This window comes from Podarcis vaucheri, assembly GCF_965113315.1.
Source record: "Podarcis vaucheri genome assembly, chromosome: 12".
Lineage (NCBI taxonomy): Eukaryota > Metazoa > Chordata > Lepidosauria > Squamata > Lacertidae > Podarcis > Podarcis vaucheri.
Window position 1 is genome coordinate 39403979 of NC_138750.1, and position 27715 is coordinate 39431693.

Below are 27715 nucleotides of genomic sequence, written 5' to 3' on the forward strand. Positions count from 1 at the left end.
CGGGCGGAGCCGGAGGAAGGGCGAGATGCTCATTCATAGGGTGGGTACAAAGAAGGGCTCGTTTCAAAGTGGGAGAGTCCCGCCCGGCTCTCGCTTCCTGGATGAATGCTCTGTGCGCGAGTGTCCAGGTAAAAATGGGAAGAGTCGGGTTGGATTCCTGTTTTTTTTAGTTTTGGAGGTTTAAAAATATTGCATAATAGAATTTAGAAAAGGAGGATGAAGAGCATATTAAGTCAACACAGCCCATAACATACCAATTACGAAACAAAACTAAAAAAATCCTTCCAGTAGCACCTTTGTTGTTGTTTAGTCGTTTAGTCGTGTCCGACTCTTCGTGACCCCATGGACCAGAGCACGCCAGGCACTCCTGTCTTCCCTGCCTCCCGCAGTTTGGTCAGACTCATGCTGGTAGCTTCGAGAACACTGTCCAACCATCTCGTCCTCTGTCGTCCCCTTCTCCTTGTGCCCCCATCTTTCCCAACATCAGGGTCTTTTCCAGGGAGTCTTCTCTTCTCATCAGGTGGCCAAAGTATTGGAGCCTCAGCTTCAGGATCTGTCCTTCCAGTGAGCACTCAGGGCTGATTTCCTTCAGAATGGATAGGTTTGATCTTCTTGCAGTCCATGGGACTTTCAAGAGTCTCCTCCAGCACCATAATTCAAAAGCATCAATTTTTCGGTGATCAGCCTTCTTTATGGTCTAACTCTCACTTCCATACATCACTACTGGCACCTTAGAGACCAAGTAAGTTTGTTATTGGTATAAGCTTTCGTGTGCATGCACGAAAAAGCTCGTTCAGCGCATACACACGAAAGCTCGTAACAATAACAAACTTACTTGGTCTCTAAGGTGCTACTGGATGGATTTTTAAAATTTTGTTTCAACTACGGCCAACCAACACGGCTACCTACCTGTAACTATACCAATTACAATCCAATAATGTAAAGAAAGAAAAAGCAGTTGGTTGCACAGGTTCAATGCCGGTGGATCAGCTTTGGGGCCAAGTTCTCCCCAGGAAGTGCTGAGCAAAGCACTTTTTGACAGGTGGGTGGTACATAATTCATACCCTCCAACATTTCTTAGGTGGAAATAGGGACATCCTATTTATCATCATCAAGAGCAATTTTTATTATTTATACCCCATCCATCTGACTGGGTTGCCCTGGCCACTTTGGGCTGCTTCCAACCTATATGAAAACATAATAAAACATTGAAAATTAAAAAGCTTCCCTATACAAGGCTGCCTTCAGATGTCTTCTAAAAGTTGCATACAGTCATACCTCAGGTTGTGAATGTGATCCATGCGGGAAGCACGTTCGCAACCCGCAGCGTTTGCAGCTTAAAGTGCTGCGCATGCACGTGACGCGATTCGGCACTTCTGTGCATGCGTGTGATGTCATTTTGTGTTTCTGTGCATACGTGAGTGCCAAAACCCAGAAGTAACCCATTCCAGTACTTCCGGGTTCGGCACAGTCCACTACTCGAAAACATGCAACCCGCAGCGTTCATAACCTGAGGTATGACTGTAGTTATTTAGCTCCTTGCCTCGGGGGTGGGGGTGGGTCGCATGATAGTCTAAATTGCTGTAAGTGAGCCATCAGGAGTCTCATTGTGCATTTCTCAGCATCTAATCCAGTTCAGCCCTAAGAATGAGGCCTTTCTTGAGCTTATGTAACATCCCTTTTTCTGCTTGATTGCCATTTGAGCACCGAAGTACTTGAAAGGGTATCACATGTGTGTGTGTGTTTGTAAAATAGTAGTGGAAAAGTGCCAGCAGTAGAAAACTGGGCTTGATGGAAAGAAAGAGGAATAGGAAACAATTTCCAGTGGGGTAACCATTTTCGTCTGCAGCAACAAAAACACAGTTTGTGGCCCTTTTAAAAGACTAGCAAATTTATAATGATATAAGCTGTTATGAACTGGAGCCCACTTCATCAGATACATGACATGTTATCCAAGGTACAGCAGTATACTTTTGACAGCAGAGGATTCTTAGCACTGAGGATGGAGGAAAATGAAATGCATAATAATAATAATAATAATACAGATTCTGATGATTATATGAAAAATCAAATCAATAGAGAGACCATTCACAAAGCAGCATTGAAGACAACACAAACATCCTGGTGTTGGCAACCTAATTAATATCTGCAGAGGTCGGGGGTGGGGGCTGTTCTTTTATCTCAGTTCAGGTCACAGGTGAAAAAACTGAACTTCTTAAGAAGTATAATTCAGCAGTTCCACACTGGAATTTCTCTTCGGTCATCGATCGTTCAAGTGTGGCCACTGTAAGTTCAGTGGACCATATTTTCCCATTTATTGATAACTCTCAAGATATAGATACTGCTGTTTTTTTTTCTCAGCTGCCCTGAGGGGAATCATAGATAGGTATTATGAAAATTCACAAACTGTAGTAGACTACACACACGTAAATGGAGATGATGGAAAGTTCTACCAACACAATCCATTCTTTCCCTTTAAAAAAAATCTGGCATGGAATTGGACAGGGGTAGGGAACCTCTGCCTGACTAGGCCTCCTCATTTGGCCCACAAGACTATTACCCCCACCTGCCCCACACCTGATGGCATATGGGGCATCAGGTGTGGGGCAGGTAGAAGTATACCTGATCCCTGCAAAAAAGCAGAATTAATCAGCTTGTGGCAAATACTTGCACTTCTGTGCAACCTGCCTGTGTTGTGGTAATGGATCAGACCCCATATTTGATACTCCTATTAATAATTTCCCTCAACCTAATGTAGCCCAGCTGAGCCTATTGCCTGGGGAATGAAGGCATCACATTTTCTATGAGATTCCCTCATCATGAGAGGCAACACAGGCCAGATTCACACACTGATCTTTTGGTTCCCTCACCTTCTATCTTAAAACAGCATGACTGTCTCCCTTGATAAACCATAAAACTTTTAAGCTTATTGTAAAGCCATAAAACCTTGAATGGACAACATCTATTGCAAGCAATATGCCACACTTACAACAAATCCATAAACTACATGTGTTTTAAAAATGCTAATTGCTCCCAATTAGGCAGAAAGGTTTGTTTTCACGGAGACAGCAAGCTGCCTCAGAATCTTTAACTGACAACTTTTAGCATGCCCAGTTGCACACCAGACATGTTTCCATGTCCAAAAGATTGAACGAATGTTATTCTAATAGTGGAATTTATTATTTTTCTTTTATGCATCCAGAGATCCTGTGGAAAAACCATCCTGCTATAATTTACTGTAAGTTTGATTTCCACTTATAATTGTGGTAGTTAGCAATGAAGTTTAGGAATGGATTGTGGATTTATATTCTTCAAAGGAAAATTTAGTATAAATATTCCTTCTTTGGGGCATCTTGCCAGTCTTCTCTTGGAATGACTCACAACTAGCAACCAGGTAATTATGGATTAAGAATGCATAATTCGATACAGTGTCCCCTTACTTGCCCCCCCTTCGCTTACCCCTTTTCCCCTGATTGAGAGGGGGTGCCATTTTGTGCTTTGCGTCAGGTGCCGAAATGTCTCACGCCATCCCTAGCTTGGAACTAGCCAGTGTCATTTTTAAAAGTCCTTTAATTTCAAAGCAATACTGCTGATCTAACACCAGGTGTCAATGCTGCTCTTCCAAGCATCGGAGTTCCTATGTAGGACCTATTTCATGAATATTCTCTGCACTTCCTCTGGCCTTTGATTTTGGTTTGGGTCCATTAGCTGCTGCTTTATATCAATCAATATCTTATATGGCTGGTGCATCAAATACTCTACTGCATCTGCTCACGGTAGCTCTTCACTGCAGTCTTGCAGAACCCGGATAAGATTTTAAAATCAAGATTAACTCCGAGTTAATTAAATTGAAGCCAGGTGAAGGAGAAGTGTGTTTCTACCTAGAATGGCTTGTCCTTAAAATGATGGCTTCTGTTTTCTCAAGTTTTGCTTCCTTTTTTGAAAAAAAGGGACACAGTCTATAAATTGCTGGCATAGCTCACTAGACTTTGAGTAAGTCACTATCAGTGTAATCTATTTCAGAAGCTTACTACTGAATCACCACTGTGAGTTCCTTAGAGTTAGTGTTGGGGTAGCAGCTAGATTGTTGGACTAGCACCTGAGATTGTTATTGTTTAGTCGTTTAGTCGTGTCCGACTCTTCGTGACCCCATGGACCAGAGCACGCCAGGCACTCCTGTCTTCCACTGCCTCCTGCAGTTTGGTCAAACTCATGCTGGTAGCTTCGAGAATACTATCCAACCATCTCGTCCCCTGTCGTCCCCTTCTCCTTGTGCCCTCAATCTTTCCCAGCATCAGGGTCTTTTCCAGGGAGTCTTCTCTTCTCATGAGGTGGCCAAAGTATTGGAGCCTCAGCTTCAGGATCTGTCCTTCCAGTGAGCACTCAGGGCTGATTTCCTTCAGAATGGAGATGTTTGATCTTCTTGCAGTCCATGGGACTCTCAAGAGTCTCCTCCAGCACCATAATTCAAAAGCATCAATTCTTCAGCAATCAGCCTTCTTTATGGTCTAACTCTCACTTCCGTACATCACTACTGGGAAAACCATAGCTTTAACTATACGGATCTTTGTTGGCTTTGCTTTTTAAGATGCTGTCTAGGTTTGTCATTGCCTTGCCATGGCGAAGGGGCTTGAATAACTCAGAGAAGCTATGACCTATGCCGTGCAGGTCCTGAGATACTACGGTTCAAATCTCCACTCAGCCATGAAGCACACTTGAGTGACCTTGGACCAGTCACTTACACTCAGCCTAACCTATGTCACAGGGTTGTTGTAAGGATAAAATGGAAGAGGAAGAGATGTATGTATGTCACCTTGAGCTCCTTGAAGGAAACGTGGGATATAACTACAATCAATCAATCAATCAGTCAATCAATAACATTATATCAAAGCTACATAAACATCAAGAAGGACTTTCTGACAATTAGAGCCTGTTTGACAGTGGAACAGGCTCCCACAACAGGTGGTGGACTCTCCTTCCTTGGAGGTTGGATGGCCACCTCTCATGTATGATCTAGTTGAGATTCCTGCCTTGCAGGGGGTTCGACTAGAATTCAGTGTTTCCCTACCTTGGGCCTCCCGCTGTTTTTGGACTGCAATTCCCATCATCCCTAGCTAGCAAGAGCAGTGGTCAGGGATGATGGGAATTGTAGTTCAAAAACAGCTGGAGGCCCAAAGTTGGGAAACACTGGACTAGATGACCCAATGCAGTCGCTTCCAACTCTACAATTCTTTGTTTCTCTGATTTGCATTTAATAGTGACCTGCTCAGCCTGAGGTTCACATTCCCTCCTTGGCATATTTCTGGTTGTAGGCATGACCTATGGAAGAAGCTTATTTAACTTATATGCAGAATTCATCATGCGAAAGGCTGGGCTGGATGAATCCCAAGCCGGAATTAAGATTGCCGGAAGAAATATCAACAACCTCAGATATGCAGATGACACAACCTTGATGGCAGAAAGTGAAGAGGAATTAAAGAACCTTTTAATGAGGGTGAAAGAGGAGAGCGCAAAATATGGTCTGAAGCTCAACATCAAAAAAACGAAGATCATGGCCACTGGGCCCATCACCTCCTGGCAAATAGATGGGGAAGAAATGGAGGCAGTGAGAGATTTTACTTTCTTGGGCTCCATGATCAGTGCAGATGGTGACAGCAGTCACGAAATTAAAAGACGCCTGCTCCTTGGGAGAAAGGCGATGGCAAACCTAGACAACATCTTAAAAAGCAGAGACATCACCTTGCCAACAAAGGTCCGTATAGTAAAAGCCATGGTTTTCCCAGTAGTGATGTATGGAAGTGAGAGCTGGACCATAAAGAAGGCTGATCGCCGAAGAATTGATGCTTTTGAATTATGGTGCTGGAGGAGACTCTTGAGAGTCCCACGGACTGCAAGAAGATCAAACCTCTCCATTCTGAAGGAAATCAGCCCTGAGTGCTCACTGGAAGGACAGATCGTGAAGCTGAGGCTCCAATACTTTGGCCACCTCATGAGAAGAGAGGACTCCCTGGAAAAGACCCTGATGTTGGGAAAGATGGAGGGCACAAGGAGAAGGGGACGACAGAGAATGAGATGGTTGGATGGTGTTCTTGAATCTACTAGCATGAGTTTGATCAAACTGCGGGAGGCAGTGGAGGACAGAAGTGCCTGGCGTGCTCTGGTCCATGGGGTCACGAAGAGTCGGACACGACTAAACGACTAAACAACAACAAATGGAAGAAGCAAGGCCTTCTTTGGGTGTTAATACTCTGAACGCTTCCATCTTAAGCTTGGGTTGTATATATGCACAAATAAACTTATATCATAAAGACACCATGGTATCTGCTGTCTCTCATTCCGAAGGAAACACAAACTCTGGAATCTCTCACTGCTCAGAGATTGGGCTGGCATGCAACAATATGTACATAAGCAGGAGTTCTTGTAAACAGACTGTGGTGGCTTAGTGGAGGGATGCAGAGGGCCCAATCCATATATATAGTACACCAAGCCCAGGGTATCCCCTGACAGCCTTGCTAGTTGTTAACATTGTGTTTATGATTTGATTCAGTAGTTTCATGGTTGAGCCACCCCAATATTAATGGTTTACAAACAGATTTAAAACAGCAACAACTTGCAGGCAATCTTAAATATGGATGTTGAGACAATAATGGGGTGGGGGTGAGAGGAATATAATAAGGTTTCATAAAGCTTTTTTCTTCTTCTTTTCATGTAGATAGCTTGTATACGGCAAGTCGAGTTCAGTATAGACAAAGAGGAAATAATTAATCTGGGAGCAAGAGACCAGCCCAGGAAATGTGTGCCAAATGGAGCAATCAGCCCATATATTGGCTAGGGAGAGCAGCGGGGAATTTATTGTGGAAAGATCTCAAGACCGATCAGGTCAGTGCATAGCTTCAGTGACAACCGAGGGTGAGCAATTTACTAGGTTGAATAACGGACCCACGCAGAATACAAAAGCAAAAGAAATGGACCTTTGGTTAGAATGCAGAGGAATAACAGTCAGAAGTGTGTCCTGAGCTGTCCAATGGTTTGTGCAGATATCCACAATTTTAGCTGGGAGCTGGAAATGCACTCCCTAATATTTTGTGCCCAGAAATAAGAAAACTGCATTTCCCCCCTCTGCCATTCCCCATCGCATAACAAGAAAGGAAATCGCATTTGAAAATGATAAAAGGGAAGAGAAATTATCATGGGTGGGAAAGTAAGGTTAGTGCTGTCTTCAGCTTACTTTTGAAGTGGCTAAGAGGTGCTTGTGAGTCTCTCTTCATTCATCCTACAAATATTACTCAGTTGTTTGCACTTTGCAGACTTCCCAGGTTCCCATGCTTCCTGCAAACTCCATGATGTCCTTGACAAACCTTTCCTGTAAATGCCGAAAGTGCGATTCTGCCTACCAAGTGCCTGGGTTGGGCAATGATTGTAAAATAACAACAACAACAACCTTTCCCCCATTTAGAAGAAATAAATGCAGAAAGAGGTAAGGAGTAAACTTCCCTTAAAAACAAAATCAGCCAGTACACTAACCTCACGCAAAAGGTAGTCACCCTCCCCGGCTTCCCATACTTTGATTAAAAGACAGGAGAAGATACGAAGGAAAAGTAAGTCTTCCCATAGGAGTTATTCAGATCAGGAAGCTCAGGCATCTTGGGGAACTAGAGAGCTATGGGAAGGGGAGGGGGGAAAGCACTACACACAGTGATTAAGTAAACTCAGTCCTGTTGTTGTTGTTGTTGTTTAGTCGTTTAGTCATGTCCGGCTCTTCGTGACCCCATGGACCAGAGCACGCCAGGCACTCCTGTCTTCCACTGCCTCCTGCAGTTTGGCCAAACTCATGCTGGTAGCTTCAAGAACACTGTCCAATCATCTCGTCGTCTGTTGTCTCCTTCTCCTTGTGCCCTCAATCTTTCCCAACACCAGGGTCTTTTCCAGGGAGTCTTCTCTTCTCATGAGGTGGCCAAAGTATTGGAGCCTCAGCTTCAGGATCTGTCCTTCCAGTTAGCACTCAGGGCTGATTTCTTTACAAATGGATAGGTTTGATTCTACACCCACCAAAATCCCTGATAATTTATAAAGTATCTTGTGAAAGATTTCACATTTTTCCTGTAATCTTGACAGCCTCCCCCTTTCTTGTCTGATGGCTTGTCTCACCTTGTGTCATGGTGATGGCTCAGCCATCACTTGTCTCTGTTCTTGGGTGGCATCTTTCTAAGCCCAGCTCCCGATGAAGCTTGTTTGACTTAGAATCACAGAATCATAGAATCATAGAGTTGGAAGAGACCACAAGGGCCATCGAGTCCAACCCCCTGCCAAGCAGGAAACACCATCAGAGCACTCCTGACATATGGTTGTCAAGCCTCTGCTTAAAGACCTCCAAAGTAGGAGACTCCACCACACTCCTTGGCAGCAAATTCCACTGTCGAACAGCTCTTACTGTCAGGAAGTTCTTCCTAATGTTTAGGTGGAATCTTCTTACTTGTAGTTTGGATCCATTGCTCCGTGTCCGCTTCTCCGGAGCAGCAGAAAACAACCTTTCTCCCTCCTCTATGTGACATCCTTTTATATATTTGAACATGGCTATCATATCACCCCTTAACCTCCTCTTCTCCAGGCTAAACATGCCCAGCTCCCTTAGCCGTTCCTCATAAGGCATCGTTTCCAGGCCTTTGACCATTTTGGTTGCCCTCCTCTGGACATGTTCCAGTTTGTCAGTGTCCTTCTTGAATTGTGGTGCCCAGAACTGGACACAGTACTCCAGGTGTGGTCTGACCAGAGCACACTTCATATTTACTAATTTCAGGATTTATAGGGAGAACCCAGGAATTTTGAGGGATCCTTGCCCCCTGCAAACCCATAACACTATGAATAGCTGGGAGGACAGGAAGATGCAAAGAGCTAGCCATTCTTAATTATAGTAAGTTTATGACCTACTGGGGATATAAAACATCCTATTGATTTCTCCTGCAGCTTGTATTAGTGGTAATCATCTTTTATCTAGAGGGAATGGAAAGTAAAATGATTTATAGTTCTGTTTCTATGGAAGCTCCTAATTCTAATTGCCAACAGGCTTTTTAAAGAAATTGCTCTTACGCTAAATTCTGACAATGTATTTTTAGCCCAAAGGTACATTTTGATTTTTGTGCTCATCCTGAACTAGGCATTAAAATGCTGTCAGTGGATGGATATGCACCACAGATTGAAAACTACTTGATCTAGAACAATACTCATAATTTAGTAGGATCATGCAATCCTGTGTACGGTTTCCTTGGAGGAAGTCCCATGGAGCTCAGCGATGCTCATTTCTGACTGCTGAGGTTCAGCTTGCAAAACACAGCGAGCTTTAGCAAAAGACCTTCAGCCGGCTGAAATTCAATCATTAGCTTCCAATCAGGAACATTCTCAAAGAAGTGTTGCCATTTAAGCATGAAACTCAACAAGAAAAAATATCCAGCCTCGTTTCCCTCATTTCCTGAATTGTTCCATGGTCATTCTGACACAATCAAACAGTAAAACTTGAAAGCTTTGTTATTACCTCATCCACTTGCTAGATACAGGAGGGTCTGTCAATTACCCTGGCACTGCAGCAGATGATGTCATTGCTCTAACTTGGCGGGCGGCGGGATCCTAGAGCTTCCCTCTTCTTCATTCCTCTTCTGTTACGTCAATGCACACAAGGGTGAGGATAAGAGAAACATAGTTTCCTTAATGATGGGTATTCACCCACCTACCTTTTCATCAGTAGTGGATGAAGTCGTGGGGCAGATGCATTTACCTGGCCTCCAGGCAGGTGAGTCACCCCTGGTTACTGAGAGGGGCAAGGTGGGTATGGTGCGAACACACCAGCAGAGCCAATCCAGCATTCCTGCCTATGCGTTTGCAGCATGCTGCCCTCTCCGCTGCCTCACCCTTCCCTTTCCTGGTAAGTAGTAGTGACTCATCTGCTGGGAGGTTAGGTAAGTGTCTCTCAGCCACCCCACTGTCCACTGTTGCTTCTCATTATTCATTGTGGTGGGCATATCTGGTGTTATACAAGTGATAGTTACAGTCTGAGTCTATACCTCTGTGACAACAGGATGCTGGATTTGATGCGCCACTGGCCTAATTCAGCAGGATCTTTTTATCTTCTTAAATGTTTGTGTTTTTTTTAAAGGGGGAGAGAAATAAATAAATGCAGTTGTACCTTGGTTTCCGAACAGCTTAGTTCCCGAATGTTTTGGCTCCCGAGCGTCGCAAACCCAGTAGTGACTGCTCTGGTTTGAAAACTATTTTTGGAAGCCAAACGTCCGATGAGGCTTCCGCAGCTTCTGATTGGCTGCAGGAGCTTCCTGCAGCCAATCAGAAGCCGTGATTTGGTTTTTGAACATTTTGGAAGTCGAACGGACTTCTGGAATGGATTCTGTTCGACTTCTAAGGTACGACTGTCGTGACCCGCAGTAGAAAATCAGAGAATATACGTTCTTACAAGTAACAGAGAAATATAAAACTTTTAAGTTGCCAAGTTTGTCAAGAATTGTTGTGTGCAATCCTGACCTCATAGAATCAATTGGAACATTGCCATTGATTTCGGTGGGAGGGAAAGTGCTGTGTGTTCTGCCTCATCAGCATAATGACTGTGACAAAATCCATATTTATTTACATAGCCAATAACCGATAGTCAGTGGCAATAAGAAACAGTTTTGAAAGATACAAACTTATTAATGTTGCCAGGAAGTGAGAATCAACTGGTGCATGTTTCGTTTGTTCATTTATCTTCAGCTCTTTAAAAGAATCAAGTCATGTATGATATGGTTTACTTAACAAATACTGCATGAGCATTGTTAGAATTTGCGGACAAAACACCCAGGTTACATAACAGGTGTGTAAGAACAATCACATGCCTGCTTTCTCCAGCCTCTGGATACTGTCAGATTCTAGCTTCCATCAGTCCAGGGCCAACATAGTCAATGGTCAGAGATGATGGGAGATAGCAGATCAGCACTGCTGCCTGCATTTTGGACTGTCCTTGGCAATGGAAGCTGTCACTGTGAGCTTCTGCTCTTCAGAATTTGCCCGCGCACCAGCACAAAACAGTGCTGACCCCAGCACAAGAAGTGTACATTTGTCCTCTTCCGCTGATCTCACTGAAGGGCTGGTTCACACATGCGGCTGAATTTCTTATCCAGGAATGACCAGAATTTCATGCCTGGATTCACATGGAGAAAGTAGGGTGTGGCACAAATCTTTCCCAGCTTTACTCAGCAATTGAAGCTAGGATCTTTTAAAAAATGCCATGCAGGTGCTCTACCCTCCCTTAACGTCACTTCCTGTATTTCTTAAAATATATGCAATCAGAATGGAATAACATGAAGCCGTCATATGTGATCATGTAGCTGATTGAGATATTTGGTCTTGGGGGACTTTCAGCAAAGTGGGAGCAGATGGACAAAAGCTTTGTAGGTTGATATATAACTACTATGTACCCCAAGTTAACTTGCTTTTAGCCAACATATATAATGGCAATGGTTTTGCCAGCCATATCTATAATTTTTGCCATACAGAGGTTACACGAGTGCAGTGGAACTTAGGAACACAGGAACCTGCCGTATGCTTAGTCAGATCATTGGTCCATTGAGCTCAGCATTGCCCAACATTGACAGGCAGCAGATCTCCAGAATGTGAGGGAGGGATTTCCCAACCCTACCTGGGAAGTTTCATTTCAACCCAAATGGTACATAAATCTTGTGAAATAAAAATAACTTATCTGTGCAAAGCAGATGCTCTACCACTGAGCTGTGGTCGTTCCCTTAGAAAGTGTGGTTACCCTCCAAAATTATGGAAGTACCCAAGAGGTTGCTGCTGTGATTGTGTAGCATTGGAAGAGTTTGTTCTTTACATTGCCTCAAAAGGAGTCAGGCCCAATCCTGGATTCTTTGCAGGTGCTTAGTGGTAGATTTTATTTATTTATTTTCTTAAATTTCTGTCCTGCCTTTCTTCTGTGATGGAGCCCAGGGTGACAGACACACACACACACACACACACACACACACACACACACGTGGTTCCCAGTCACTGAAGAGACACAGATCTGCTTAGTTGCAGGAAGGTGGCCACCTCTTTTACCTTCATGCCCTGAGATTTCTGAAACCAGCCTCTACAATGCATTGTCAGGTGCAGAAGTGACCTTGGGCACTCCCATTGTTTTAAAAACAGTAATTTGGAAATGGGCTTTTGTTCGCTTAAGAATCATTCCGTCCCACGTTTCTGCCACAAGAGGGCACTGTAGTTCTTAACATAGTGTGAGCATCAGAGCTGTTTAATTTGCTAAACCTGAGCAAGATTCTATGGTGGAACAAGGGAACAGATAAGAATTTAAGAACCAGTGTGAGACGCTAGCTTACGCTAGTTGAACATGGTGATGTGCCAAAATTTGTCCTCTAATTTCTCAAAAGTTTTCTTCTGCAGCAAAAGAGGGTTCCATTATTCTGCTCCTTGCTTGGAGCTAGGGATGAACAAAAGCACAGTTTCCTATTCCTCCCTGTATTTGGTGCATACAGCCCTGTTTCTGTTCAACTGCAGGTCATCTTCTGCCACAAACTATGCTATTCATTTTGCTGTCCACCATGGTGAAATCATGTAACTTATTTAATTAATCACTGTCATTATGTTATTCCATCCCATTCATTTCAATGGAAAGGAAACACAACATAAATTGAATCATTACATATCATTTGCAAACTGAAAGCAACAACAGTAACAAATATTGATTTCTGGATTCATTTGCTTTCTGGACATGGGATGAATAAGAAAACATTGGCAATTTCTGCTCCCATTTTTATTAAAATTATCCATACCCAGGGCACTTTAAAAATTCATATCATTTGGGGTGGGATGAGCTTACCTTATCATTGTGAGGTGGCTGTAGCTCACGTGCATATTTCAATTAAGCATCTCTGCAGCCTCCTTAGCTGCCTCAACTTCCTGACCTGAAAAAGCCCCAAGGAAGAAGTTAACTGTTGACATCATCCCATGAGCTCTAACTGAAGCATGAGAATCCAAGGAGGTCCCTTATTGAGCCCCTTCTGCGCAGGCACTGATTTTGTTTTTAATGAAAGTCCTACCTTTTATCTTTCAAAAACCAAAAAACCCCTCTCTCACTGATTTGTTTAAAGAGGGCCCTCCCAACTTTCCTGTTCTTACAGAAAGCCAAGGTAAGGGTGTCACTGACGTTTTTTTAAGGAAACATCAGTATCCAGGGAGGCTGCACAGTGCAGACCACTGGAGAATCGATTTGCAGAATAAAAGAAGGGGCACCCACAAAGACCCTTTGGCCACCTTGAAAGTAAGGTTAGCAGAACAGAAACCCTGAACCTTGTCCATGAGAATTTCCCTGAAATGTTCCTTCCTCTTTCACCATTTTTGAATGTAATTTCTCATAAATTTATAGTGTGTGTGTGTGTGAGAGAGAGAGAGAGAGAGAGAGAGAGAGAGAGAGAGAAGGAGAAATATTCAGCACAGCATTTCTGGAAGACCTGGATTGAAAGTTTCAAACACTCAGCAGCTCAGCTATGCTTTTCCACAACATTCATGACTTTGAAAGAAGAGTCTTGCCAGGATTGAAAGTTTAGAATTCAAAAGCTTATATCTTATTAAAGATGACAAACCACAGAGCCCAGTTTTAGTGTCTAGTGGACATGCCCAAATAAGTGCCGATTGAAAAGTCGCTGGTTGTGTTGGGATAAAGAACAATAACAACTGGGGTCCCTAGAAGCCAATGCAAGAGCAATTAGGAAATATAAAAATGGCATGGTATTATGCTCAATAAATATGTATAAACCATAAACTACAGAAATAAAAAATGAATAATACAAATCAGAAGATTACACACCAGGAGAAAAAAATATCATTTTGATCGCTCAGTCTTCTTCAATTTAGTCTGTTTCCTCAGTAGTCCTTGGAGAGTGTGATAACCTTAAAGTCTGGAAGAGGCATTCCAGTTCTTGTGCTTTTCTGGCAAATAAAGCTTGTCTCCCCCATGCAGCTGCTTTTACCTTAACAAATTATTTAACTGTAAGTACAACTTATTATTATATATCCAACACAGTATCTATCTGTCTGTCTGTCTGTCTCTTGCACTTTCCCAATATGAACCATCCAATATTTCACTCAACTTCTGCACATAAACTTCTCTCAGAAAAAAAGACGGAATAAACACAACTTTCTGAAAACCTAATTTATAACAGCTATGATAATGCCTTCAAAGGTGATTAATTACCAGCAGATGTTACAGGTATGAAATTAACTCAAACTTGACATTGAATCCATTAGGACTTACAGAATTTAAAGGGAACATTCAATGAACTTCACACTTATTGAATGTGGGTCTTGCCCTTTGAAATGAGACATCAAGAGACCACAGAACTGTTTACAACACAAAGTACGAAATACATAATACTGTATAACATACAGTGGTGCCCCACAAGACGAATGCCTCGCAAGACGGAAAACTCGCTAGACGAAAGAGTTTTCCGTTTTGGAGATGCTTCGCAAAACGAATTTCCTATGGGCTTGCTTCGCAAGACGACAATGTCTTGCGAGTTCCTGCTGGTTTTTTTCCTCCCCCCCTTTTTCTAAGCCGCTAAGCCGCTTATCAGCTGATCCAATCAGCAGATAAGCCGCTAAAAGCTGCTAATAGCGCTAATCCGTCAATGGGCTTGCTTCGCAAGACGAAAAAACTGCTAGACGAAGAGAATCACAGAACGGATTCTTTTCGTCTTGTGAGGCACCACTGTACTTTAAAAGGCCATAGACTGGTTAACATTTGAAGATACAGTGGTACCTTGGATTAAGAACTTAATTCATTCTGGAGGACCGTTCTTAACCTGAAATTGTTTTTAACCTGAGGTACCACTTTAGCTAATGGGGCCTCCAGCTGCTGCCGCCGCACAATCTCTGTTCTCATCCTGAGGGAAAGTTCTTAACCCGAGGTACTATTTCTGGGTTAGCGGAATCTGTAACCTGAAGTGTCTGTTACCTGAAGCGTCTGTAACCTGAGGTACCACTGTATGTTACAAAGGTACCAAGCGAGGCTCCTTTGGGAAAGCATTCCACAAAGAGGGAGCCACCACATACGAATCTGCTCTGTGACAACAAAAGCATACAATTCTGCTGGAGTATGTTGATGTTCTAAAAAAATATGTAGTTAATGGGGCCTCCGTGGAATTAGTGTGGCGCTTACCCTTACACTTGCTAATATTCATTCTTCAAGTTCTGCTGCTCTGCTCCATTTGTAAAACTACTGAGGCCAAATATTGTACCATCCTTAGGATGAATAAGAATGGTAGGGAACTTCTGGTTTAGGAAACCTATACTGAATAGTTTTACTAACTGTCAATCTATTAATGTAATATGTGGTATTTTGTATCCTTGCTTATTAATCTCTGTGGGACACACTAGTAGAGCTTCAAGAACTCATATAGTGGGTATATGAGTAAGATCCACAGTAATACCATGACAAAAGCAGCTGCATGGAAAAAACACACCCCTTTATTTGCCAGAAAATCACAGGAAGAACCAGGACTTGAATGTTACCACTCTCTCCAAGGACAATGGGAAAAAACAGACTGAATTCAAAATGACTGAGCGGTCCAAACAGATTTTTTTCTAACAGGGTGCCGTCTTCTGATTTGTATCATTTGGGGTTTTCTTTCTGCATATTCATTGATGTAGTTTATAAATATTGAGTATAATGCTGTGCCATTTTTTATTTTCTGGGTCTCATAATTGTTTTTGCACTGGCTGTGTTGGGCTTACCATGGAAACCAGGTTACGCGATAGGCAATATTGGGAAAAAACAAAAACTTGGGAGTTAGTGGCAATTCATACATATTCCGTTGTTTTTCTTGGGCTTTTGTTTCCTTTAAACCTATAATCTGTGAACTAGAAGGACCTCACCTAGCCTGGCCAGAAATAAATTGGTGAGCCACAAGTGGGAGCTGCAATAAAATGTTGCAGAATGAAGTGCTGCTGTTCCAGGATTCCACTTCATTCCATGTCCCCACCCTGACTGGTTTTATTTCTCCCTCACCTCCAAGACCATTAAGCAAGCTTAGTCCTCACTGAGCTATTTTGGGGGGTTCACATCCCTCATCCCCCCTTTTAAAAATCCTATCCACCTTGAGGTTTCCCCAGACTTCCGATATCTCCTTCATGTCCAGTTTTGGCTTCATACAGGGCTGGTACCAGATTTCAGGGGCCCCTCAGCACAGTGCCATTGATGCCCCCCATCTCTAAGACACACACACACACTGCAGACCTCAGCCTCACCTCAGCAGGGAGTGGTGACACAGCCAGTTTGGGTCAATGAAGGTTCACTCTGAGCCCCTGGGACACTAGGCCCGTATCTGACCTGGCCGGCTGCTGGCACCAGGCCTGGCTACATACACAATGGCACTCACAGACTGAACCTCATAAACAGAAGGAATGATGCCAGGATTCAGCTTGTGAAAGCCACCTGGGAATGTAACCTGCAATCCATCCGCTGCGACACATTTTAATCTTATGAACGTTTCAGTGACTCAAATGCTTTCTGATCTTCCAAGGACCAGCTGATCCAATAAAAGATACGGCGGCACCAATTCCACTTCGAAAAGGAGATTGGTTTGAGGACAGCCGAGAGAAATTTCATCCTAATATATATATTTTTCCCTCGAGAAAATTGTCGGCAAGTGAGAAATAAGGTGTATAGCGAAAGGGCCAGTATGCGCCACCCCGCGCTCCCAACTGCCAGAAGAGCTCTGCAAGTCTGTTATTATGACGATACAAAAGGAAGAGAGTGAATAGGTGATGCAGAGACATTATGGCAAAGCTTGTCCTGAGATGTCCTAGCCATTCTTTGGAGACTTGATGAGAAAGAGCCTGACATTCACATACTCCATTGGGTGACAGGAAATAGCTGGAGCTGAAATGCATTCTATTGAATAGCATGAGGCTCAATGGCAGCGAAGTGTATAGCAGCAGATATTGTTATTTTGACCTAAGGAGTCGTACTATCCCGCCTTGAGTATAAAATAGAGAGGATGGGTCTGAACTGCAAACTCTTTTTCTTCGCTGAAATTAGAGGCAAGGAAGTATTCTTGACAGTGTATTAGCATACTCTGAACATAGATTTTAATGCTACTTCCCTGTAAACTCTAATTAAGATCTGGGCTGGGGGTGGGGAAACCTCCACATCAATCCTGTCTCTCCTAGCACAAAAATGTTCTTGCTAATACTGAACGTTGGTAGTGAGTGTCAACAGGAGTAGAACCCAAATGGGACCACTGAGAAGAGGAGCCACTATGCTTGGATGATACCTGAGCATTCCAGAACGAGAGAGAGAAAGAGAGAGAGAGAGAGGGGACAAACATTCAGGGGGGCAGCCCTCCCCCCAGCAGCCCAGCGAGGGTTGAGCATGCTCGCCACAGAACACTGACAGTTAGTTGGAAAAGAAGACCAGGAGTTAGCCAGCGTGGTGTAGTGGTTAAGAGCGGTGGACTCGTAATCTGGTGAACTGGGTTCGCTTCCCCACTCCTCCACATGCAGCTGCTGGGTGACCTTAGGCTAGTCACACTTCTCTGAAGTCTCTCAGCCTCACTCACCTCACAGAGTGTTTGTTGTGGGGGAGGAAGGGAAAGGAGATTGTTAGCCGCTTTGAGACTCCTTAGGGTCGTTATAAAGCGGGATATCAAATCCAAATTCTTCTTCTTCTTAGTGGTGAAATAGGATATTTTGCTTGGGGAGAAGGACTGGCTGGAATCCTAAACAGGAGGAGGAAGGGATGTCAGAGAATTCCAGTGAAATGGGAGTGGAAATTGTCAATGTTTGCTTATTCATCCCATGTCTGGGATGAAAATCAATCCAGGGAATATGATCTGTATTCGCTGCGGCTGCTGCTTTCAGTCTGCAAATGATATGTAACTGATTTTCTCTCTATCCCCCCCCCACCCTTGCATTTGCATTTAATTTCCTTCGCATTCAAATGAATGGGGCGGAATAACATAATAGCAATGCATTCCATAATTAATTGCATAAACTTTGTAAACTATGCCATTTTGCCACAGATGAACAGTGTCTTTCTTTTTTTGGTGGTAGATGAGCATCAGCGAAATGGAAGCAGTGGTACATGCAATGAACACAGAGTGGAAAGGAAAACTGTGGCTCCTTACATCCCTTAGGATGGAATATAGGATACGCTGCAATATTTTATTGCGGTTTTCATTTGTGCCATTCTAACAGTCCGAGAACTCCCAGAAGTGCAAGCTGGATTTAGAAGAGGCAGAGGAACCAGAGACCAAATTGCAAACATGCGCTGGATAATGGAGAAAGCTAGAGAGTTCCAGAAAGACATCTACTTCTGCTTCATTGACTATGCAAAAGCCTTTGACTGTGTTGACCACAGCAAACTATGGCAAGTTCTTAAAGAAATGGGAGTGCCTGATCACCTCATCTGTCTCCTGAGAAATCTCTATGTGGGACAAGAAGCTACAGTTAGAACTGGATATGGAACAACTGATTGGTTCCAAATTGGGAAAGGAGTACGGCAAGGCTGTATATTGTCTCCCTGTTTATTTAACTTATATGCAGAATTCATCATGCGAAAGGCTGGGCTGGATGAATCCCAAGCCTGAATTAAGATTGCCGGAAGAAATATCAACAACCTCAGATATGCAGATGACACAACCTTGATGGCAGAAAGTGAGGAGGAATTAAAGAACCTTTTAATGAGGGTGAAAGAGGAGAGCGCAAAATATGGTCTGAAGCTCAACATCAAAAAAACGAAGATCATGGCCACTGGGCCCATCACCTCCTGGCAAATAGAAGGGGAAGAAATGGAGGCAGTGAGAGATTTTACCTTCTTGGGCTCCATGATCAGTGCAGATGGTGACAGCAGTCACAAAATTAAAAGACGCCTGCTCCTTGGGAGAAAGGCGATGGCAAACCTAGACAACATCTTAAAAAGCAGAGACATCACCTTGCCAACAAAGGTCCGTATAGTAAAAGCCATGGTTTTCCCAGTAGTGATGTATGGAAGTGAGAGCTGGACCATAAAGAAGGCTGATCGCCGAAGAATTGATGCTTTTGAATTATGGTGCTGGAGAAGACTCTTGAGAGTCCCATGGACTGCAAGAAGATCAAACCTCTCCATTCTGAAGGAAATCAGCCCTGAGCGCTCACTGGAAGGACAGATCGTGAAGCTGAGGCTCCAATACTTTGGCCGCCTCATGAGAAGAGAAGACTCCCTGGAAAAGACCCTGATGTTGGGAAAGATGGAGGGCACAAGGAGAAGGGGACGACAGAGAATGAGATGGTTGGATGGTGTTCTTGAAGCTACCAGCATGGGTCTGATCAAACTGTGGGAGGCAGTGGAGGACAGAAGTGCCTGGCGTGCTCTGGTCCATGGGTTCCCAAAGAGTCAGACACGACTAAACGACTAAACAACAAACAGTCCAATCCCAAAGATGGATTCATATGCCAAAGTGACTGACCAGGTCAAATACTTTGCATACAGAATATTCTAAATTCAACCCTTGGCATCTCCAGCTAAAAGACAGTGATGGAAGAGACTTCTACTTGATAATAATTTATTACTGAAAAGATGCTCATCCGACTGGGTTGCCCCAGCCACTCTGGGCGGCTTCCAGCAAAATATAAAAACAGAACAAAACACCAGACATTGAAAACTTCCCACTACAAGGCTGCCTTCAGATGTCTTCTAAAAGTCAGATAGTTGTTTATTTCCTTGACATCTGATGGGAGGGTGTTCCACAGGACAGGCGCCACTACTGAGAAGGCCCTCTGCCTGGTTCCTTGTAACTTCACTTCTTGCAGTGAGGGAACCGCCAGAAGGCCCTTGGAGCTGGACGGGGGTGGAGACATTCCTTCAGGTATACAGGGCCAAGGCCATTGTATACCATGCTGCTTGTTTTTAGGTCATGCCATGATGAAATTTGGACACTGTGCATGCTAAGCAGCTCCAGAGCAGCTCAGACATAGCACTTAGACATGCTTTACCAGCATATTACATGGTTACGTTCTACCTCCAGGGCAGGAGTCAGTGTGCATTTGTAAACCCATTCCTGGGAATCAGAAGCAGAGAGAGTGCTGTTGCACTGAGCTCCTTCTTGCGGGCTGTCTGTAAGCGTCTGGTTGGCTACTGTGAGAACAAGCTCCTCAACTAGATAGGCTCTGGCCTGATCCTGCAGGACTCTTGCTACATTGTTAGCTTAGATTAGAGTTATCCAATGTGGTGTCCTTCAGATATCTGTGCTCCCACCTTTCTAGCTGGCTGGGGCTGATGGGAATTGCCATCCACAGCATCTAGAGGGTACCACATTAGTACTTGACCCTGATTGAAAAAAGTAAATTTCTTTCATCATATCAATTAGCCTTGGTTCAAATCCAAGAAGCTACAGTATAATGTTTGGGGCAGGATGCTAACCTCTTTCATTTTAGATGTGATCAAAACAGTTTAACTTTCAAATTTATTGTTTGGGTAAGTTATCCCACTCCCACCCCATACTTATACTTCTATATTTAATTTTATTCAGAAGTAAATGGTAGTTATAAAACATTATCGTCTCACTTGGGAACTAAGAAAACCAACAAAGCACAGGGCAAAGGCATTTAAATCACGACCCAGACACTCCATCACCGTCCAACTTTACATCCATTTAAAAGGGCATTATGTGCCATTTTCACCCTATAAACAAAGAAAGGATAAAATATAAGAATTTATTGTTGCTAATAAAGAAAAGAGACAGTGGGAAGGGGAAAAAAAGGAGTTGAAATAATTTAACAACTTTTTGCAGTTCAGCAGATATCACAAACATGGAACACCCCAAACAGTCCATTATACATTTTAATTCACAGTATAATATCTCTTCACTTTGTATAGAAAGTCAAAACAATGTCATTAATTAGGCTGTGATTTTTAGGATTTGCCTAAAATGCAAATCTTGAGTTAGGTGTAATGTAGAAACAAGGGTAGCATGTGTTGCTGTTGTTTTAAAGAAACCCCTAAACTTTACTTTAAGAAACACAGCATATGTTTCTTGAATTTCAATCAAACTTGAAATTTTCAAATGGCTTTTAGTTCATGATTTTTTTCCTGCCATTTCTCGCTGTGCGTGACAATAAAAATAACAATCACATAGGTGAGGATGGAGGAGGAATTCAATTCAGTTATCATTTAAAGGCAAACCTACCTAATCTATACATCCCCAAACAATATGAGAACCAAAACACAGTTGTCCTGCGAAATATCATACTTCTCCAAATTTTGCAATGCAGTTCTCCAGCCTATGTGTACAAAAATAAAAATACTGGGAGCAAAGTGTCAATTAAAAGAACATTATTAGTGAAAACAATATACAACAATGTATTTTTTTAAGGAGAAATAGCTTTGCAAATATGTGTATGTTAGGCAAAATTGCACATGAACATGTATTTATTGGATGATATTTGCATTAAAATGCATGAATCTTCATGGATACTATATTTATAGTCACAACTTGATATGGAAATGTAGATTTGAAAACGAGGAACAGAAAGTTCACCCATCTAGATGCAAAGGTTAAGATAGCCTTCCCCAACATGGTGGCCTCCAGATGTTTAGGACTACAACGCCCATCACATATTGGCTGAGGTTGATGGAAGCTGTAGTCCAGAACATCTGGTTGCTGAAAGTTAGGTTACAAAAAATGCATCGAAACCTATGAGAGCCTATTGTATACCCAGAGTGGCATATAACCATGAATCATCTTGCCAGGGAAGTATGGGAATTGTAACTGTGTGAGGGGGATAGGCATCTCCTAAGAACTTTTCAACACCCTTGACAAACTACAGCTCCCAGAATTCCTTGGGGGGAAGCCATGATTGTTTAAAGGTGCATGGCACTACTTTAAATGGATGGTGCCGATGTGAACAAAGTGCCAATTCAATTTAAAACAAATAGCAGCACAGCAACACCTCAGAAATAAAAGGGTTTGTGGTATGGAGGAGCCACCTGTGGCATCTTTTGTCCCTAAGAAACTGACCCCAAAGAGAAGTTTCTCGCTGCTTGGTGAGAGGGGCGCAAAACTCTATGCAGAGAGTTTCTGGTTTAGTTCCCTTCTGATGAAACCTGTCATTGATAAAAGAGAGTTCAAGCTTCACTAAACCAATTAAAATGTTTTTTGGCCTCAGGAGGTAAATAAAAACACATGATAGAACTAAAGCAGAGTGGAGAGTGGTAATCAGTACAGTAGTTCGGTATTGAACAATATTGAACACTGTAACAATAACACATAATAAATCACTTTGAAAGCTGCATTCAATATATTTTTTCCAAGGACGAACGAAGTATACTCGCGAGGATTGAAAGGAGGCCCTCTGTTGGCTTCATGATTTGTATTAGGAAGAAATGGCAATTTCTTTTTAAAAGGAAAACTTTCCCCTCTTGCACTGTACAACATTCCTGCTATAGCAAGGGGAAGTGGGTGGATTGAGTTAAAAGCTTGGGCTTGACGTAGTACCTTTGAGCAACTGCACACATTACATGCCTAGGAGAACACCAAAACACTGTGATTGTGATAAACACATGAATTTATGAGCAGATACTTAAGGGATATGTGACCAAACCTCTTGGCTGCAATTGTAGCTCCGTTGCTCTTGCCTTTGTGGCATAAGCAATCAAACGAGGAAGCTTCTAATTCAAGGATGATCCCCCTTGTGCTGGAGAAGGTGTTTGGAATATATATTTTTTTCAAGCGTGGTGGGAATGCAGAATAGTAAATGTGGTTTGGTCTTAGTATTTGACACAATTTCATCAATAATGGGTCGACTCCTGTTGCTTGACCCTTCCCTTTCACTGTTATCACTGGAAAGTGACCTTAATCCAACAGGTAAGCATAAAAATATTGTCTTATTTTTGCTGGTGGCTCAGATGGTCATTACTCAATAAAGGAAATGATGTACAGTGCTATCTAAAGAGGCATAGTTCAATAATGTTTGGGATATAGCCCCGTCTGAACATCTTACACAACACAGATTAGTGGGGAGAGGTGAAGCACAGAAAGAACAGCTTGAGGAAATGTGGTTTTTATTTTTATTTTCCTTTATTAACAAGGACTCAGAATTCTCAGGCCCACGCAATGCCCACATCCCACTTTGCAGGGGCTATGCTGATGCGTAATAGTCACACAAAACTAGTAATGATTCTGCTAAGATAATGTAATAAATTTGCTGTGCTCTGGTCTGACTCTGTGCTAAGTATTCTATAACCTGTATCTGTAACTAAATTCAACTGTGTATGGTTTCTTGAAGTTCTTTCATTTTGTTCTCTTGAAATCAATACAAAATTATTAAAGGGTAGGGAATGGCTTACCCTTTTCAGGCAGAGAGCTGCATCGCTCTGTTGTAACACCTTTGAGGGCCACATGCTGGGGTGGGCCTGGACAAAAAGTAGGTGTGGCCATACACAGTCTTAGGCATGTGTGTAGATGCCATCAGTGTATCCTGATTTGCTTGCTCAAAGCTTACATGGTGGTTAGACTATGTTCGGTCTTCGTTGCACATTTGTTTGTGTGCTGGTTCTATGACAATGAACATTCATCCTGGTTTGCTTGCAGATTGTGTACATGTCTTCCCATGAATCGCTCATTCATCCCACACTTTTCAATACATTGCCCCACCACCTTCCTAACTTCAAAATATGAGTGTGTTTAAGTGAATTTGTTGCGCTAGGGCAACAGAATACTTTAATCCAGCATTTCCCAATCTGATGGTCCCAATCCACAAGTGCGCTGGGAAGCCTGTGCAGGTAGGTTGCATACTTTATAAATGAACTCAAAATATCCTGTGATCAGATAAAGCAAAACTGAATAATTTTGTAAGTACTATAAATATTTCAACAATTCCACATTAGATAAACCTTTGCTGGGGTGCATCAAGTAATGGTTATAAAATAAGCAAACGCAGTTGAAATGTGCTAAATCGATGGCTGTATTTACAGTACCTAAGGCCGAAATTCATGTGGGAATGAATTGATGGGTCACCATGCCAAATAAATTTGAACTTTTGGGTTGCCATACCCAAAAGGTTGGGAACCACGGCTTTAATCCACTTTAATTGCAAAAACCTAAATCTCCAGTGTGCACTTATTCCTTCCTGCAAAATAGTGACAGTCTGGAAACATCCCATGATGATTTGAAGAACAGAAAGGGCAATTTCCCCACCCAGCTCAACACTGTGATGTGCTGCCTGGTGCTGCCTTTGATTTGTTTGTGGGGTCAAAAGAAAATGTGCCAGGCCGCAACTTGTGGCTTGCCACACTATGCGCCAATTAACCATTTCATCCTTACTGGGAAACTATAGTTATGATCTTTGGAACAAGTCATGATCTTATGTCAACTTTAAACCATAAGCGGCAGTGAAAAAGAATTAGGAGAATTGCCTGAGAATTCCCAGTTCCACACATTCAGATCACAAATACCTTAGTGCCAGAGAGCAGAAACCACAGGGAAATTATGGGGCGAGGAGGATGTAGCATGAGAACAAATCTTCATGGATTTAATATCACGCCAAGCTCTTTATAGTAAAACTTGTTCAGGTTACTCTCTCAGAGATTTGGGAGGATGCAGGTCAGCTAAACTGTTATATAGCTTGCTCTTGAGCTGGACTTTGGATTGTGTGGAAAACTCCGATGGGAAATATGCTTGATTTGGTTTTAACTCCCAGAGGACAACAGTCTTCATCATGAGAAGAATCACAAGGCTCTATTAGCCTTTGCTGCTCAGCGCAAAAGCCCCAACACAACGTTTTCTCACCTTCCTAGAGGACTGTCAGAAGTCAAATGCAGGGAGTCCAATCTGGCGAGGTGTTGTGTGATGCTGTTTGCCACAGCACCTTCATTTGGGGAGATGTTTCTGAGTAGCACGTTCTGTTTCTGCTTTGCCAGTCTGGCAACTCCATTGGAAATAAATAATTACACTGACATTTGAGGGGAAAATAACTTGAAAATGACCCACTGTTTGTTGCTGGGAGAAGCTTTTCACACTATAGTACACGAGGAACTGGAATTCACTGATTATAGGCCAAGAAAGGCTTGGTTGATGTAACAGACCCTCAACCAAGGGGTTTCGTGTCTCCCTGAGAAAGAGTATGGGCAGTTTTAACTCTACCATTAGGCAGATTGGGGTGACTACCTCAGACAGCCACTTTTGGGTGTCACGAAAGGGCAGCAAATGGTTAAGATATTATTGCTGCATTTTCACTGCCACACAACTTTAGATGATATGATGTTGCATCCAGTGCTAGTCCTACTCTGAGGAGACACATTGAAATTAATGAACCAAAGTTAGTCACATCCATCAGCTTCTAAAGGCCTACTTTGAGTAGAACTAGCATTGGAGGGAGAAAGGAGGGAGAAAGGTTGTTTTCTGCTGCTCCAGAGAAGCGGACACGGACCAATGGATCCAAACTACAAGAAAGAAGATTCCACCTAAACATTAGGAAGAACTTCCTGACAGTAAGAGCTGTTCGACAGTGGGATTTGCTGCCAAGGAGTGTGGTGGAGTCTCCTACTTTGGAGGTCTTTAAGCAGAGGCTTGACAGCCATATGTCAGGAGTGCTCTGATGGTGTTTCCTGCTTGGCAGGGGGTTGGACTCGATGGCCCTTGTGGTCTCTTCCAACTCTATGATTCTATGATTCTATGATTCCATGGATGCAACTCATTAGTATTCTTTTATATGCCACTTAAAGCTAAAATAGGAGTCAAAGTGGTTTACAAGTACGAAACATATACAAACATCACTAAGCACCGCCACGGTAGGGAGGAGCCATTTGCTGCTCTGCTTTAGTGATAGGAAGTCTTGGGCCATCCCTGGAGATGCCTGGACTTCTTCTGCCAACCAAGTTTGTGGGCATAACCAAGCTGCACAATTAAACCTTGCCTAAGGTAATTCCCCCTTCCCAGAAGATCCCTGGCAATCTGGTCATGAGAATGGGGTGCTGACTGGGAATCTTTAGTGGAGATTAGACACTGTAAGTTCGCATAATTCTTTGGTGAAAGCCATGACTGTCAAGCTAGCGTAAAAGTCAATCTATGTTATTGCAGGGATAAGGGATTGGTTGCTGGAATGCTGCTCCCATCATCCTCCACCTGATGGGAGTTGGAGTCCCACAGTATATGGAGGATCACAGGTTTTCTATGCCTGTGTTATAGGATAGATAGGTCTAGAGAATGTTTTTGTGTTTGTGTGCTTTAACTAAAGATTCTACTGCTTAATTTGACCTCTAAATATAATTTAATTAAATGTAAAACAAATCATCTCTGTTTTGTCAGTGATCTCCAAACTCCAGCTGGCCAAAAGTTCACTTTTGAGAACTTTTCATCCCATCACCAGTATCAACAGCCCGAAACCAAAATAAAACCTTCCTGTAGGACTTAAGACGAAGAAGAAGAAGAAGAAGAAGAAGAAGAAGAAGAAGAAGAACACAGGTTACAAAAGAATGAAATGTTGAAGTACCTACTCAAGGATAAATTTGCTGTTTTTTCCTGTTTTTGTTTTCAAAGCACATTGTGGTAGAAGCTTTGGATGGCAGAAATGTAAAACATCCAATACTTAATATTATCTGCTTTATGCATGATGTGAATGGCTGTGCAACGCAGCTTTACTATTCCCAATTAATTGTGGAAAAATACTGCTTCCATTAGTAGCACAGTAAAAGGTAGCCCAGCACTAATGATAATAAATTGCAGCATTTTTAACAGAAATGGAACAGTTCTTTAAATTGCTTTTTGCCTTGCAGTATGAGTGTGGTTGAAAAATAATTTAACCCTCCATTCCTTTTTTGTGTCTTTATTTTACATGATGCCATTATACCTAGCCCATACAATGTCAGGTTAATAATAATGATATTGTAATATTAATGCAAGAAGGGGGGGGAACTATACGTTTTGATGAATAATGGCCCTGTGTTTTTGGATCCCCTTGCCAAGTCATATTAAAATGACAAATAATTGCAATTGCTTTGCAGAGGAATGAAACAGGCTCTGTAGTCAAAAAGCGCATTAGGGACCAGGGGTGTCCATTTGTTATCCTTTGTCAGGAAAACATGGTCCTTAATGAAAGGGAATGAAGGGACACTGATTGAGGACAGTGACACTAAGCCTCTTTCTCTGCAAGAGCCCTGACGTGGGTATTAAGAAGCAGATTGAAAGGTTAAGGCACAACTTTGGAAACTCGAGAATCTGAAATAATACACCTCTTGTCGCTTGCCAAAACTGTCATTGAAAAAACAAAATAAAACCACAAGTTTGGGTGTCCTGATCACCAGAGGTCACAACGGACCAGAAAGCAGATGGCAGGTGCTGCAGAGAAATGCCCCTTGAAAAACAGAAACAAAATAGAGGTTGTTGTTTTTGTTTTTTTAAGAAGCCTTGTTTCCATTTCCCTGCCTGTCTTCCTAAGTGCTTTTCCTCCCTTCGACTCATTCTCTCCCTCGCCACTGTTCCTGCAGCTAACAGCCTCAGCTGGGGCATTTTCCTGAGTATTAATAAGTATACTGGAGAGAGTTGATGGTCTGAGGTCCACTCCAGCCTTACGGAACGGAATCAGTCATTTGAAGAGCAGATCTTCAGCTGGTGCTGATTGCCGGTTGGCTGACTGGAGTCGACAGACACATGCCAATTTCTCAGCCCCCCAGGTGCTGGCTGGCCCC

General features: G+C 42.7%; 1 long non-coding RNA gene across 2 annotated transcripts; it reads left to right on the forward strand.

Moving 5' to 3' along the window:
- LOC309515448 lies at positions 1–27569 on the forward strand. 2 transcript variants are annotated; one of them, XR_014212481.1, is made up of 4 exons: positions 1–128; positions 3203–3238; positions 7308–7477; positions 26337–27569. It is a non-coding gene; the product is annotated as an uncharacterized lncRNA (long non-coding RNA). The 2 variants fall into 2 exon arrangements; XR_014212482.1 differs by lacking the exon at positions 3203–3238.
- The last annotated feature ends 146 nt before the right edge of the window (positions 27570–27715 follow it).